This window comes from Peromyscus maniculatus, chromosome 11 (assembly GCF_049852395.1).
Source record: "Peromyscus maniculatus bairdii isolate BWxNUB_F1_BW_parent chromosome 11, HU_Pman_BW_mat_3.1, whole genome shotgun sequence".
NCBI classification, from domain to species: Eukaryota; Metazoa; Chordata; class Mammalia; order Rodentia; family Cricetidae; genus Peromyscus; species Peromyscus maniculatus.
The window spans coordinates 53265821-53281719 of record NC_134862.1 but is presented as its reverse complement, the minus strand read 5'-3'; the positions used below and the strand labels follow the sequence as shown (position 1 = coordinate 53281719).

General features: G+C 43.2%; 1 pseudogene; it reads left to right on the top strand.

The window, feature by feature from the left end:
• The first annotated feature begins 15527 nt into the window (after nucleotides 1–15527).
• LOC121821457 (U1 spliceosomal RNA) lies at nucleotides 15528–15676 on the top strand (annotated as a pseudogene).
• The last annotated feature ends 223 nt before the right edge of the window (nucleotides 15677–15899 follow it).

Here is a 15899-nt window from a genome sequence, read left to right as displayed (position 1 = left end):
GGCGGCGGCGGCGGCGGCGGCGGCGGCGGCGCATGCCTTTAATTCCAGCACTCAGGAGGCAGAGGCAGGTAGACCTCAGTGAGTTAGAGGCCAGCCTGGTCTACAAAAAAAGTTCTAGGACAGCCAGGGCTTCACTGAGAAATCATCTCCAAAACCAAATCTCGGAGTGCAAGTAGTGACAGGATTATGCCCAATTTATGCATAATATGTTGCGCCCAACCAATGCTTTTCAACTTCCCGTGTTTCATGAGCTAGCTATAAGAATGATACTGGCCGGGCGGTAGTGGTACATGCCTTTAATCCCAGCACACGGGAGGCAAAGCTAGGCATATCTCTGAGTTCGAGGCCAGCCTGGTCTACAAAGCGAGTTCCAGGAAAGGCACAAAGCTACACAGAGAAACCCTGTCTCGAAAAAACAAAAAACAAAAACAAGAATGATACTGTTTGTCTACACTTGTGATTGTAAGGGTGGGCGCAGTGAGACCACCAACTGGACCATTCCATACCTAGAGAGAAAAGTTTATTGGTAATCAAATAACTAAGACTATGGGGGTGTGGGGTGAGCAAACTGGCAGGACAACAAGCGAATTTTATGACAATCAACCAGGTGGGGGGCCTTTGAGCTGATACAGGCTGTTCTGATTGAGAGGAAACTAGATTACCTTGCCCAAGGTAGTTGACCTTTGGAGGCAGATTAAGTCAGGTTCCTGGTAAACAAAAGCTGAATTTAGGACACATGGTCGGATTCCTTCTGTTAGGACACTGTCACCAGCACTGTCATTTTGGGTGGTCAGTTTGGACCAATAGTGATGACTTCAACAACCTAAGAAGGCTATTGGTGCCCAGCAGTGGTGGCACTCGCCTTTAATCCTAGCATGTGGGAGGCAGGAAGATCTCTGGGTTTGAGGCCAGCCTGGTCTACAGAGGGTGCACCAGGACTACAGAGAGAAACCCTGCCTCAAAAAACACACAGAAAAGAAGGAGGATTTTGGCAGAGAAGAATATGATAGTTACTGCCAGCTGGAGGAGGGGCAGTATGGAGATTTTACTGAAAGGGTAGAGTGTTACACATACAATACAAATTAATTTTAGATACCTAACACACAGCACTATAAGTATAGTTAACAATACTGTATTTTATTCTTGAAATTTGCTGAAGGTATCACTCTCAAATTTTCTCACCAACAGAAAACAAATGTAGCTCTTAGGAATGATGGATATGTTAATTAGCTCAGTTGCTATAGTTACTGTATAATGTCAGTATGCATTAAAACATCAAGCAACTGTGGCACATGCTTTTAATCTCAGCACTCAGGAGGTAGAGGCAGTCAGGTCTCTATGATGAGTTCGAGGCCAGCTTGGTCTACAGAGTGAGTCCCAGGACAGCCAAGGCTACACAGAGAAACCCTACCTCAAAAAACAAAAACAAAACAAAACAAAAAAAACCCACATCAATTTGTGGGCCAGAGAGATGGCTCAGAGGCCAATCCCTTCAAGATGTCCTCTGCTCTGTATAGGTTGGGACAAATGGCTGAGATGACTATTTAACATAGCAAAGCAGACCTGGCTGCCAGGCTCTCCCTGCACCCCTCAGCTCTTACCTATTACAGGGCCCTCTTGATAACCAATTAAACTCTTATCCAGAACCTTTGTTTCTAAAATGGACAACTTTGTTTCTCTATTTTACAGCACTCAGACCTATCCCCCTTGGCCTCCTTGTCCCACAGCCCTCATGAGAGACTCTTTTGGTCATTGTTACAAAATTACACTCCCCCAGGGCTAGCAAGATGACTCCATGGGTAAAGGTCCTGTCGCCAAGCCTGATGACCTGTGTTCCACCCCCGAGATCCAAAGGGTGCAAGGAGCTGGCTCACACAGGTTGTCCTCTGATCTCCTCATGTGTGGTACACACACTAAAACAAATAAACGGGATAATAATTTAAAAACAGAAATCAAAAAACCTTTCCCCCAGTTCAAGCAGTTCAGATGCTGACTCCTTCCTGCTTGTCATAGCCTCCAGCACTAGTTGTGAAGGTTCCCATCTTCAGGGTGAGTCATGGACTTTCCTTGCCTCTACTCTAAAGGTCAGATCTGAGGGCTATCTTCTCCCACATCTGCCCCACTCTGTCCCTCTTCACTGTCTGATTCTTCCTGTTCGTCAAGTTTTTAGATTCCCAAGAAGGACTCATCACCTTAATGTAACTTGTACTGTTTTCTCCTGCTTCATACCAAAGAAGGAAATACACACAGAGACATCTGTACAGATGCACCTAACAAAAATCAAATTAACTCTCTGATTGTGAAAACCTAAGAGCAATCCTTGCCTAGAAACTGTAGGATTAAGTAAAAAGTAGACTGTTAACTTTTCCCTCTAGTGTGCTGATGGCTTGTTTAAAGCCCCTGCCTCTTCCCTTGGAAAAACAAACACTTGCAAGAAGCTGCCTGGAAAATGATTACCACAGCTATCTGGTTGAAGGTCACAAGACAGATCCTATTTGCTAAGAAAGCGATGATTTTTATTACTACCTGAAAACATTTTCCCTGTAGTGTCTGTTCCTGTAAACATGTCTAACTATGGTGGAAATTCTCATCAAGGGGCGTGGGACTCAGTATCCTCAGGTGGTCACACTGGTCACACCTACCAATAACACCTGTGGGAAAAATATGAGGAGCTCCTGGACAAGCATAAGCTTTGGTCCATGCCTGCAAGTGATAAAGCTGAGTTTCCTCCCCCCGTGTCTGATTGCTGGCTTGATTGTTCTATGGTCAGAACCCCCATGACAAGGGTTCAGTTCCCAGCACACACGTAGGGTATCTCACAAACCACCCGTATCTCCAGCTCCAGGAGATCTGATGCTGTCTGAGGGTTTCTATTGCTGCAATGAGACACCAGGACCAATACCACTCTTTTTTTTTAATAGCTTACTTTTTTTTTTTGGTTTTTCGAGACAGGGTTTCTCTGCGTAGCTTTGCGCCTTTCCTGGAACTCACTTGGTAGCCCAGGCTGGCCTCGAACTCACAGAGATCCGCCTGGCTCTGCCTCCCGAGTGCTGGGATTAAAGGCGTGCGCCACCACCGCCCGGCAACTTATTTTTATTTTATGCGCATTGGTGTTCTGCCTGCATGTATGTCTGTGTCAGGCTGTCAGGTCCTTTGGAACTAGAGTTACAGACAGTTGTGAGCTACCATGTGGGTGCTGGGAATTGAACCGAGGTCCTGTGGAAGAACATCTCTCCAGCCCGACACAACTCTTATAAGGAAAACATTTAATTGGGGCTAGTTTATGATTTCAGAGGTGTAGCATGAATCTTAAATGTTCTTATTAATAAAATCAAACCTGGATCCAGGTACTGGGTGAACGCTGGAAGATCAGAGAAGCAGAACAAGCTACAGCCACCTCACCTTTCCAGTTCCTCAGCTGATCCTGTTTCCTCAGACTGGATACCTCTCAGCTGAACTGCTTCTCAAAAGCCTGAATTCTTAACCAGCTAAAAGCTTCTACTTTTCGGTCTTCACGCCTTATATATCTTTCTGCTTTCTGCCATCACTCCCTGGGATTAAAGGCGTGAGTCACCATGCCTGGTTATTTCTAGTATGGCTTTAAACTCACAGAGATCCAGGTGGATCTCTGCCTCTGCAATGCTAGGATTAAAGGCGTGTGCTACCATGGCCTATCCTCTCTGTTTAATATTGTGGCTGTTCTGTTCTCTGAACCCCAGATAAGTTTATTAGGGTGCACAATATTTTAGGGAACACAATACCACCACACAGAGGTTTAGTCCATTTTCATCATGGTGGGGAGCATGACGGAGTGAGGGCAGGCTAACATACTAGAGAAGGAGCTGTGAGTTGAACATCTTCATCCACAGGCAACGGGAAGCAACCGTGACACTGAAAGTAGCCTGAGCACAGGAGACGTCAAAGCCCACCCCCACAGTGACACGCTTCCTCCAACAAGGCCACACCCACTCCAACAAGGCCACACCTCCTAACAGTGCCACTCCCTATAGGGGCAATTTTCTTTGAAAGCACCACAGATGCCTTCTTCTGGCCTCCATGAGTATCTACACACACACACACACACACACACACACACACACACACACACACACACACACACGGGGCGGAAGGACACTATACCAAAAGGATAATCCAACATTATCTCTACTTCATCCTCTTTTTATACTTTCACAGCTAAATCAAAGATCAAAGCACAGAATAGAATCTACATCCCTTTTTTGGTTGCATCCCCCCCTTAACATGGGCAAATTCTTCCTGTACAGAATGCTTCTATGACATGTCTTATTGTTGACTGCAAAGACCAATCAACAGCTTTCATTGCTTGCTTAGGACCTGGTCCCCAACATTCTCCTCTTAGAAACAGCAATGTATTCTCTGGTTCATGTACCACTTTGCTGGTGTTGCTGTACTTCTTGAATGGCAGGCTTTGGTGGTATTGTGTTCCCCAAAATATTGTGTACCCTAATAAACTTATCTGGGGTCAGAGTACAGAAAAGCCACTAGATACTTAGGCTAGAAAATGTTGGCACTCATGCCTTTAATCCTAGCATTCCAGAGGCAGAAATCCCTCTGGATTTCTGTGAGTTCAAGGCCACATTGGTAACAGCCAGGCATGGTGAATCATGCCTTTAATCCCGGGGAGTGATGGCAGAAAGCAGAAAGATATGTAAGGCGTGAGGACCAGGAACTAGAAGCTTTTAGCTGGTTAAGCTTCAGGCTTTCAAGCAGCAGTTCAGCTGAGAGCCATTGGGATGAGGACACAGAAGCTTCCAGTCTGAGGAAACAGGGTCAGCTGAGAAGTTGGCCAGGTGAGGTTAGCTGTGGTTTGTTCTGTCTCTCTGACCTTCCAGCGTTCACCCCAATAACTGGCCCCAGGTTCGTTCTTATTAATAAGACTCTTTAAGATTCATGCTACACTGGAGAGGATGTGGAGCAAAGGGAACACTCCTCCACTGTTGGTGGGAATGTAAACTTGTACAACCACTGTGGAAATCAGTATGGCGGTTTCTCAGAAAATTAGGAATCGAACTACCTCAAGACCCAGCCATCCCACTCTTGGGCATCTACCCAAGGAATGCTGATTTATACCATAAAGATACATGCTCAGCTATGTTCATAGCAGCACTATTTGTAATAGCCAGAACCTGGAAACAACCTAGATGCCCATCAACGGAAGAATGGATGAAAAAAATGTGGTACATATACACAATGGAGTACTACTCAGCAGAGAAAAACAATGAAAGCATGAAATTTGCAGGCAAATGGATGGAACTAGAAAAAATCATCCTGAGTGAGGTAACCCAAACCCAGAAAGACAGTTATGGTATGTACTCACTCATTGGTGGATTCTAGATATAAAATGAACAATCAGACCACAACCCATAGAACCATAGAGGCTATATATATAGCATGGAGGTCCCTAGGACGACTGTGGCATATAATAAATTTCAGTTTTACTCAATTATTGAAAAAAAATAGCCAAATAAATGGAAACACATGAACTATGAACCAAAGACTGAGGGGCTCCCAGCTGGATCAGGCCCTCTGAATAGGTGAGACAGTTGATTGGCTTGATCAGTTTGGGAGGCATCTAGGCAGTGGGACCAAGTCCTGTGCTCATTCCATGAGTTGGCTGTTTGAAACCAGGAACTTATGCAGGGACACTTGGCTTAGTCTGGGAGGAAGGGACTGGACCTCCCTGGACTGAGTCTACCAAGTCGATCACAGTCCTCGGGGGAGGACTTGTCCTGGAGGAGGTGGGAATGGAGGGTGGGCTGGGGGTAAGGGGAGGGCGTGGGAGGGGGGAGAATAGGGGAACCCATGGCTGATATGTAGAACTGAATGGTATTGTAAAATAAAAAATATATATCACAAAAAAAATAAAAAAAAAAAAAAAAAAAAAAAAAAAAAAAAGGAAATTAAGAGAAATGGGGCATGGTGGCCCACACTTTTCATCTCAGCACTTGGGAGGCAAAGGCAGGTGGATCTCTAAATTTAAGGGCAGCCTGGTCTACAGAGTGAGTTCCAGGATAGCAAGAGCTCCTAGAGAAACCCTGTCTCAAAACAAAAAACAAAAAAACAAAAACAAAAACAACAACAACAAACAAAAACCAAGCCGGGCAGTGGTGGCACACGCCTTTAATCCCAGCACTCGGGAGGCAGAGCCAGGCGGATCTCTGTGAGTTCGAGGCCAGCCTGGGCTACCAAGTGAGCTCCAGGAAAGGCACAATGCTACACAGAGAAACCCTGTCTGGGGGCTGGGGGACGGACCACAAACAAATAAGAGTTAATGCAGCAAAGTCTGGAACAGGGAGAAAGATAAATAAGGACTTATAGTTGAGCATGAGATAACCAAGCTAGGCTGCCAAGAGGAAGGACAGGGCTCTGGGCCAGTGACCCCAGGTTGCCTGTTCCCCCACAACCCCTCCAAAGCCCTTGTGGAACACATGTAAGTTACAGTTGTCCTTTTATATTGTTTTAATCTGATTCTCCTGCAGTGATAAGACATTCTGACCAAACGGAACATAGAGGCGGGAAGGGTTTATTCAGCTATACTTCAAGATCACAGCCTGAGAGAAGCTGAAGCGGAAACTGTGGAGAACTTCTTGCTGGCTCACTCTGGTTCATTGGCTCATGCTTTTTTTTTTTTTTTTTTTTTTTTTTTTTTTTTTTTTTTTTTTTTTTTTTGGTTTTTCGAGACAGGGTTTCTCTGCGTAGCTTTGCGCCTTTCCTGGAGCTCACTTGGTAGCCCAGGCTGGCCTCGAACTCACAGAGATCCGCCTGGCTCTGCCTCCCGAGTGCTGGGATTAAAGGCGTGCGCCACCACCGCCCGGCCCGCTTTTTTTTTTTTTTTTTTTTTTTTATTTTATTTTATTATTTTTTTTTGACACAGCCCAAGACCACCTAAGGGATGCTGCTATCCAGAATAGGCTGGGCCCTTTTATATCAGATAATCATTCACAGAAATGCCAAAAACCAGCCTGACCTAGGTAACCCTCAATTGTGTCTTCTCCTCTCAGATGACTCTAGTCGATCTGTATGAAGTTGACAATTAAGACTAGCCAGGACATGTGTGTTCTTGCTTCTAATGTTAACTGTAATAAACTAAAATGTAAATTGGGGTAAAAAAAGAAATAAAAATAAAAAGGGAAGGACATGACTGCCCCAGGTGTGGTGGAGGAGAAAGTGTACTGTAGATATGTGGGAGAGCATAGTCAGAGGCAGGGACATCTGGGAGAGTCCGGAGTAGACATGACCAGGCTGAGCTGGGGGCCATGTGGGGAGAGTGGAAGGGGAAGGAAGAAAGGAGAGAGGGGAGAGGGGAAACCCATTTTGTAGACCAGGCTAGCCTGGAACTCAGAGCTCTGCCTGCCTCTGCCTCTGCCTCCCAAGTGCTAGGATTAAAGAGAGTTCCAGGACAACCAGGACAGTTACACCGAGAAACTATGTCTCAAAAATACAAACAAGTGCTGGCCAATATCTGGAGAGGACCTCCTTAAGTGTTTTCACATACTCAAGCATATCAAACATACAGAGCATCCATGGGCCAGGCAGGCCAAGCCTTAGTTCCTTTTCTTAAAAAGCTACCAGTTCTTCTGGGGGTGGTTCTGATGGCAAGGCACCCTGGGAGTTGGGAGCTAAGGAATATCACGAAATCACTCTAAGTGTAGCAACTCACAGCTCAGCTCTAGGGAAAAGCTTCTCCAGCAGGGGATAGATTCCCCAGGGAAACTGTTACTGCTCCGCCCTGCTCACCCTGGAAAAGTGTTACAGCTCTGCTCCGCTCCGCTGAAAGTTGTCACAGCTGGTTCCACTCTGGCAAAAGTGTCACACCATTCAATAAACCTCACTCAAGGGATTTATTGGGAAGGAAGAATCCACGAGGGTGGCTGCCCCCTCCCCCCTAGGGAGGGAAGTGGCAACAAACTGAACAGAATACAGAGCTTATATAGGATGGGGGGTGGGGTGCAGGGATTTCCAGGGTGGCTTGTGATTGGTGGATTGTTGTGACTTGATTCTGGGGCAAGCTCGGGGATTGGTGGGATTTCAAGTCTTGGGTGCTGGGGTCAAGTCAAGGGCAGGGTGTTCTTTCCTTGGCTCTTTTTTCCCTACGGATGGGGGATAACATGACTCACCCTGAAGACTTTAAGAATACCTAAAGCTTTTACCTCCAAATACCGCAAATATACAAATTTGAGGATTCAGTTTAAAATATGTGAAATTGAAACTGTAGCATTTTTCTCATTGCTTTGTTCCAAAGTATTTTCATACTAAGTCCATAGTTACTTTTCATTACAATTTTTTTCCTGACATTCCAAACCAGTTAATTACGGAAGTCAACGAACAGGATCAGGATCTAGTCTGCAAGGGACATAATACTGTAATCCTAATGAATGAGACTGGCGAACGTAACCCAGAGATGTTGGTCTTCAAACCACTACACACTGGGTTGGAGAGCGAGCTCATTTGGTACGGTGCTTTGTCATGCTGTAAGAGCTGCCTTAGGATGCCCAGCACCAGTGTGAAAAGCTAGGCATGGAGGAGCAGACGTGCATACCTGGAATTCTGGCACTGGGGAAGCAGAGACAGGAGGCTGCCCTGAGCTCACTGCCGGCTGGTCTTGCTGAATTAGCAAGCTCCAGGTTGAGTAAGAGACTCAACTAAGTGAAGGGTAAAGGAGGAAGACACCCAACATTTACACACACACACACACACACACACACACACACACACACACACACACACACAAAGCATACAAAGATCATACATTATACAGTGACAGAATACACTTTTAGACATTCCTTTTTTTTTTTTTTAATTTGGAGCACAATCTCTCCCCCCACCCCCCACCCCCCGCCCTTTTCTCTCTCCTTCCCTCCTCCTTTTTCACCCCCTAATCCCTTTGAGTTTCGACACTGACTCAAGTGGAATTTTTAACTAAAGTAAAAACATTTCTTGGGCAAGTGACATGATTCAGCAGGTAAAGGCATTTGCTATGTAAACCTGACAACCTGAGTTCAGTCCCTAAACTTTGTCACGGAAGGAGAGAGATTAGCCTGAAAGTTAGCCTCTGACCTCTGCATGAGTGTCATGGCACACACATACCCCTACACACATACACATCGTGCACATATACGTATATACATACACTAATAATAAATAAGAACTTAAGAAATTCTCTTTTTAAATTGTGTCTTTTACCCTATTTTGGGAATCCTCCTGGGAGAATGTAGGATAAACTATGGAAAGAAAAACATTTCTTTTTTTTTTTTTTTTTTTTTTTTTTTTTTTTTTTTTTTTTTTTTTTTTTTAAGGAAAAGGCACTCACCAGTACCCAAATGGAATGTGTATATATATATATATATATATATATATATATATATATATATATATATATATATATATATATAGTATTAGATCCTACATTTGAATCGTATTCATATAAAAATTTGTTTAACGGGCAATAGTGTCTTAGTCTATTTTGTGTTACTATCAGTCTGTTTATATTGGGATCAGTTATGAAGAAAATAGATTCATTCCTTATGGTTTTGTAGGCTAAATTCGGTATGAGGCACTGGCATTTGGGGAGAAGCTTCTTGCTGCATCATCCACAGGAGAAGACAAGAAACAAGAACCCATGCATGGGGGGATGGGGATGTGGGCATATTGGGAATTAACTTCCAACACATGGATTTTGGAGAACACATTCAAATACTTTTACACTCAACTTCCTTAGCAACCCCATGAAATAAGTGTGTTCTTACCCTCATTTTATATATAAAGAATAGAAAATACCAAAGGGCTAGGTAGCTTGCTACAGTTATTCACTTGATGGACTGTACCTTTAATTGAAGTGATCTGGTGGTTCCCAGATGCCACGATTGCAGTTATCACATCATTCTTGTTCTCCATAGGTAATAAGTCTCTAATTAATGATGGACAATTTGTCCTTTGAGAAGGAATAGAACCAAGGATTCAGCACTCTCTTCTGGTCTGTATGGGCATCAAGTACACATACATGCATAAACATACATTCAGACACTCACATATATACACAAAATGAAACAAAAATAATCTTTAAGAAAAGAAGAATGATGAAACAGATTTCATTATCAGTTCCTCTTCTTCCTCTGTCCCACTTTACCACTATCTTATAAGGGTCAAGCGTGAGTCAAACACCTGTCTGGCTGTTCCCTGTAAAGGGTAAATTGAATAGGGCAATGGAGGTAGATCACTTTGGTCCTCTACCTCCTCACAGGCAGGAGAAAGGCAGCTTCTGTCAGCATCTGAACTGGCAAAAAACAGCTGGACCATAATATTTTTCTGTGAAATAACTTCATACTATCAACAGTCAGATCAAAACATAGGTTGATGTCATGGAACAAGATAAAACAAGACTGTTCAATAAGTATATCTGAACACACCTACATATGGTCACTGTGAGTCACCCCTACTTCTGTTCTAATTACAACTTTGGCTTCATTTATTTCTTTTTTCACTCATACCTGCTAGATATAGAAAACCATAACTCGGGGGCCAAATCTACCCATAATTTGTCATGTTCTTTCTTTCCTTCCTTCCTTCCTTCCTTCCTTCCTTCCTTCCTTCCTTCCTTCCTTCCTTCCTTCTTTCTTTCTTTCTTTCTTTCTTCTAGTGTTGGTGATTGAGCCATTATTATGTATATGCTTCTAGCACTTAAGTACACCAGCCAGCTCATCTTTTTTTGTACAATATTTAGGAAAGAATGTCTTTAACAGTTTAAAACAATGTAAGCTGGGCTGGGGGTGGTGCGTGCCTCTAATTCCAGCACTCAGGAGGCACAGGCCAGCCTGGTCTGCAGAGTGAGTTCTAGGACAGCCAGGGCTACACAGAGAAACTTTGTCTCAAAAAAACATCAAAGCAACAACAACAACAAATTTTTTTTTAAAAAAATCAAAGAAGAAGATGTGAATGAGACTATGCAGTCCACAAATCTTCTTAAATGTTCTACTACCTCTTAACATCACTCCACTAGGACCATACAACTAACAAGTGAATCCTTAGGGAATACACTCAGACCACATTTGAAACATAATGTTCCCCCTAATCATGTAACACAAACTCCAAATTGTATTGACTAATTGATTGATAAATGGATGGATCAATAAAAACAGGGTCCCAAGCTGGCCTCAAGAATGTCCTTGAACTTGTGATTTTTTTTTTAGATTTATTGACTTTTACATTCATTGGTGTTTTGCCTGCATGTATGTCTGTGTGAGGGTGCCAAATCCTTTGGAACTGGAGTTACAGACAGTTGTGAGCTGCATTGTGGTTGCTGGGAATTGAACCTGGGTCTTCTGGAAGAGCAGCTTGGTGAGCCATCTTTCCAGCCTGAACTTATGATCTTTCTACCTCTGCTTCCTGAGTCCTGGACTTACAAGTGTATGCTACTAGGCCCTCTGTGTTGTACTGAGGATGCAACCCAGAAATTTGTGCACACTAGGAGAGTATGCTACCAACTGAGTTATATTCTTAGCTCATAAGCACAAACTGAGCAAGTCCAATTTTACATTCTCTTACAGAAATGTGCATTGGTACATATAATGTATGGTCTTCCTTTAGCACACAGTCAGTGGACTCAACCTACTTTGTTTAATAAGTGTACATCAAAAACAAAAGTCAAATAACCATATTAGCCAAATACCATTTGTGTCGTGTTTTTGTGTGATCTGAAAGCTAAGAATTTTTTTTTCACATTTTTAATGGATTGTTTCAGAACAAAGGAAGAAAAAAAGAAAGAAGACAGAAAGTCAAAACAGAGGAAGAAAAAGACAGAAACCATCTGTAGATCATGAATCTTCTAACACTCATTAGTTATCCTTTTACAGAAAAATATTGCCACCTCTTAGTTCAGAACTATGAAAGGTCTGAGAATTTTATGGTGTTTGCAAGCTGACAAGTTAGTCAGCCAGTTTCCTGGGTGATAACAAAAGCAAGATTCCCAGATAAGAGGTAAAGCACTCCACTACTGAAATCCCTTTCCAGAATGTCAGCACTAATTCTTTTTAATGAACAAACCTCCTAGTAAAGGTCTTACTATTGCTTACCAATGTTACACCATGGGCCAAATTTCAGTACGATTTCAGAGGGGACAAAGCATGTTTGTCACGTCCAGCATGGCTCCAGGGATGGGTCTGACTGGGCAACAAGGCAATGAAGAAAAAACAAAAATACAGATGCATCGAAAAGCTAGGATAGGCCCTCCAATAAAAAAAGAAAGCACCCAAGAAGCACAGCATGTTTATTATATACAGTTGAACACAGAGGATATCACATGCAGCTGAATAAGAAGGCGGTGTTATTTCAGACAGATAAACAAGGAGGCAGGATCATTACATACAGCTGAACAAGGAGGCAGACTCTGTAGAGGAGCAGCCTTCAAGCCAAAAACATAGGGTAGGGGTGAGGAGACAGCTATAGTGGACAGTTTCTGCATACATTATTAACATCTACTCTATTACAAAGAAAGGCTTTACCATCACTTTGAGTCTCACCAGGGAATGGTCTGGGGCATTGGAGTCCTTGACATGGCTGTGCCTATGTCACAGTACGCATTCACTCAGGGCTTCCTGGCTACCACACGTATTTAGACCACAGAGCTAGGTGGCTAGTTAAAACAACTATTCCCTTCAGGAGCTGAGTAACATTGCAGCCTGGCCCCCTCGTTGCAGTAGATACGTTCATGGCCTGTACTGGATTACCTCTCCCCATTATGTGCTCCTGGTGGTCTTCATTTGTAAGCCATTGACACAAATGAAGTTTTTAAGGGGGTTCAGGAGAGACCCTTGCTGCAGCTGATGAGGAGCCTCAATTGTCTGATTCAGGCATCTAAAATCTTGCGCATCCTCCTAACTGAGGCCACCTGGCCCAAAGCTGAGAGGTAAGTTTACAGTGAATTAAGCTGCAAATTAAACTCCAGTGTTCTGTCATGGCTATTCACGGCAAGGTTCATTTTTCCACCCCCTAGGAATAAGGTCTCGTAGGATCTTGTCACTAGCGAATCAGAATTCCTCTGTTTCTTGACGAAACTGTTTGTTTAGCTTTCTAAAAGTCTTTCCAACGGTCTGTTTGCCAGTCTGGTTACCTATTAGATGAAAGATTTACAGGGAGAGGCCAGGCAGAGGTGTTTATTGTTGAGCTGGAACTAAGAGGGTCAGAAGGCCTTCTCGGACAAATGTCTTTGGATCAACTATGCCTCGAGTCTCTCTGTTAAGAATTATACGAGGACTTCCTCACTAGTTTTATCTTCTGTCTCTGCTGTGTTTAATTCCTCTGCTTGGAATCAGGTTAATCCAACTTGTGTTTGGTGACAAGTATATTTTACCTTATTTTGTGGATCCGGGCTACACAAGGACCATCTTTAGGAAATGCATTCTTAAGATCATTTCAGCTAAAAACTTCCTGTTGTGTGTCTAACATTCACTTTCCTCCAATTTTCAAGTTTTAATTTATATGCTTATCTGCCTAACTAGCAGCCCTACCAAGGCTAAATACAAAATACAATAGTCCTTCACCTACTTTCAACAAGGTTGTCCCTTCCAGAAATCCCTTGTGAGGAAACTGTCTAAAAGAAAGAAACAGAGACCATGAAGACTGGAGATGTAGCTCAGGTGGTGAAGAGCTTGGCCTAGCACACATGGAATTCTGTGTTCAGTCCTCGGCAGTAACCCAACTTGGTATAATGTCACTTGCCTGGAATCCCACTCAGCACTCAGGAAGGCAGAAAGCTTGGGTGTGCAGGCTCATTCTCAGCCACATAGCTAGTTTATAGGCAGCCTGAGTTACATCAGAACCCTGTCTCAAAGCAACAACAGAAGCAAAGAGAAAGAATGTCTCATTTAGGTATATGATATCCTATTTATATACTTATTTCGAAGATTAATAAAATGCTGGTTTTCCCCCATGGCATAGCTAGACAAAATTGGCAGAACCCAAATTAGTCTTTAAATTAGCTATAATAAAACTCTGGAGCTGGTGATGGTGTGCACTTATAACCTAAATACTCAGGAGGCTTCTAGCAGTTCAAGGCCAGCCTGGCCTACGTAGCAAGTTCCAGAACAACCAGAGCTCCACAGTGAGACCTTATCTGAAAAAACTAAAAGAACAATAACAAAACCAAACAAAATTACACTTTCTTGCGTGTTGTATTTTCCCATTTCTTAAAATTCTTCTCTCATACCTTACATCCAGACGGCAGCTTCCTCTCCCTCCACTTCTCCCAGCACCCCACCCACCCATTCCCTCTCCCCCAGATACACTCCTTCTCCATTTTCCTTCAGAAAGGAGCAGGCCTCCCAGGGATACGGACCCAACTCAGAATAACAAGATACAGTAAGACTTGGTACAAACCCTCTCTTATCAGGGCTGGGTGAGGCAACCCAATAGGAGGAAAAGGGTCCCATGAGAGTCAGAGACACCCCGACTCCCACTGTCAGGAGTCCCACATAAACACTAAGGTAACAACCATGACATATATTCAGGTGATCTATGCATAGACCCACAAGGGCTCCATGACTGCCTCTTCAGTCTCTGTGAGCGTGAGCCCTGCTTCGTTGATTCTGTGGGCTGTGTTCTCCTGGTGTCCCCTACCCCTCTGACTCCTCCAATTCTTTCTCCCTCTTCTGTGGGGTCCCACAAGCTCCAAGGGGAGGGACCCCATGGAGATCTCTAGTTTGGGCTCTCTCTGTCTCTCTCTGTCTCTCTGTCTCTGTCTCTGTCTCTGTCTGTCTCTCTCTCTCTCTGCCTTAGGTTTGGCCCTGGGTTTCTGCATCTGCTCCCATCAGCTTCGGGCAGAAGCTTCTCTGATGACAATTGGGCTACGTGTGCATTTCATAACGGGTATTTTTCCAACAAACTTTCTTTTCCCTTTACAGAGAGAGAGCACAAATAACCTTGCACAGCAGTCATTTTATGTCTGCTGTAAGGTCTTTCCTTTTCTTCCATTTCTTTCTCTGTTTTATCTGTCTTGCAAAATCATAAAGATTAATTGGGGAGCAAACAAGCATCCAGTTGTTGCATCCTTGTTTTAGGAATATCCAGTTCAAATAAGACAGAAGAGCTAATTGATAAAAGTGTTGGTAAACTTTCTGTGTTTATTTTGTCAACCTTGAAAAGCATATTTATTGATTGGCCTTTGTTACCATGGTTACAAGAAAATAAAGGCCTTAATTTCAAGGTAAAAAAGAAACTTCTGGCATGATTCAGTCTTGAAAGTTTTTTTTCTTTTTCTTTCTTTCTTTCTCTCTTTCTTTCTTTCTCTCTCTCTCTCTTTTTTTGTTTTATTTTTGATTTTTCGAGATAGGGTTTCTCAGTGTAACAACCTTGGCTGTCCTGGAACTTGCTCTATAGATCCGGCTGGCCTTGAACTCAGAGCTCCACCTACCTCTGCCTCCCAAGTGCTAGGATTAATGGCATTGGCCACCACTGTCCAGCTCTCAGGCTTTAAATTTTATATCATGTAAAAATAATGTCTTGCCTGGCAGGGGAGATACCATGATAACGAAGATGGTTTTTCCAGGGCGAGGCTTATCCATTGCTCACCCCTGAGATTTCCCTAAATGCGGGAAACTCACTGAATAATTTGTGGAATTGGGGACCTGCGTTTGTGCTCTCCCCTAAAAAAAGAAAAGAAAAAAAAAAAAAGAATGTCAACACAACGTTGTTTTAAACAGGGTCAAAGTTAAATTTATTTCAATTTAAACTTTCTAAATCTCCTAGGTGGATTTTCTGAGTCATTATCATTTATTTTTATATTATTTTTAAATTCCAGGGGAGGCAGATTTCTGAGTTCAATGCTAGCCTGGTCTACAGAGTGAATTCCAGTACAGCCAGGACTATAC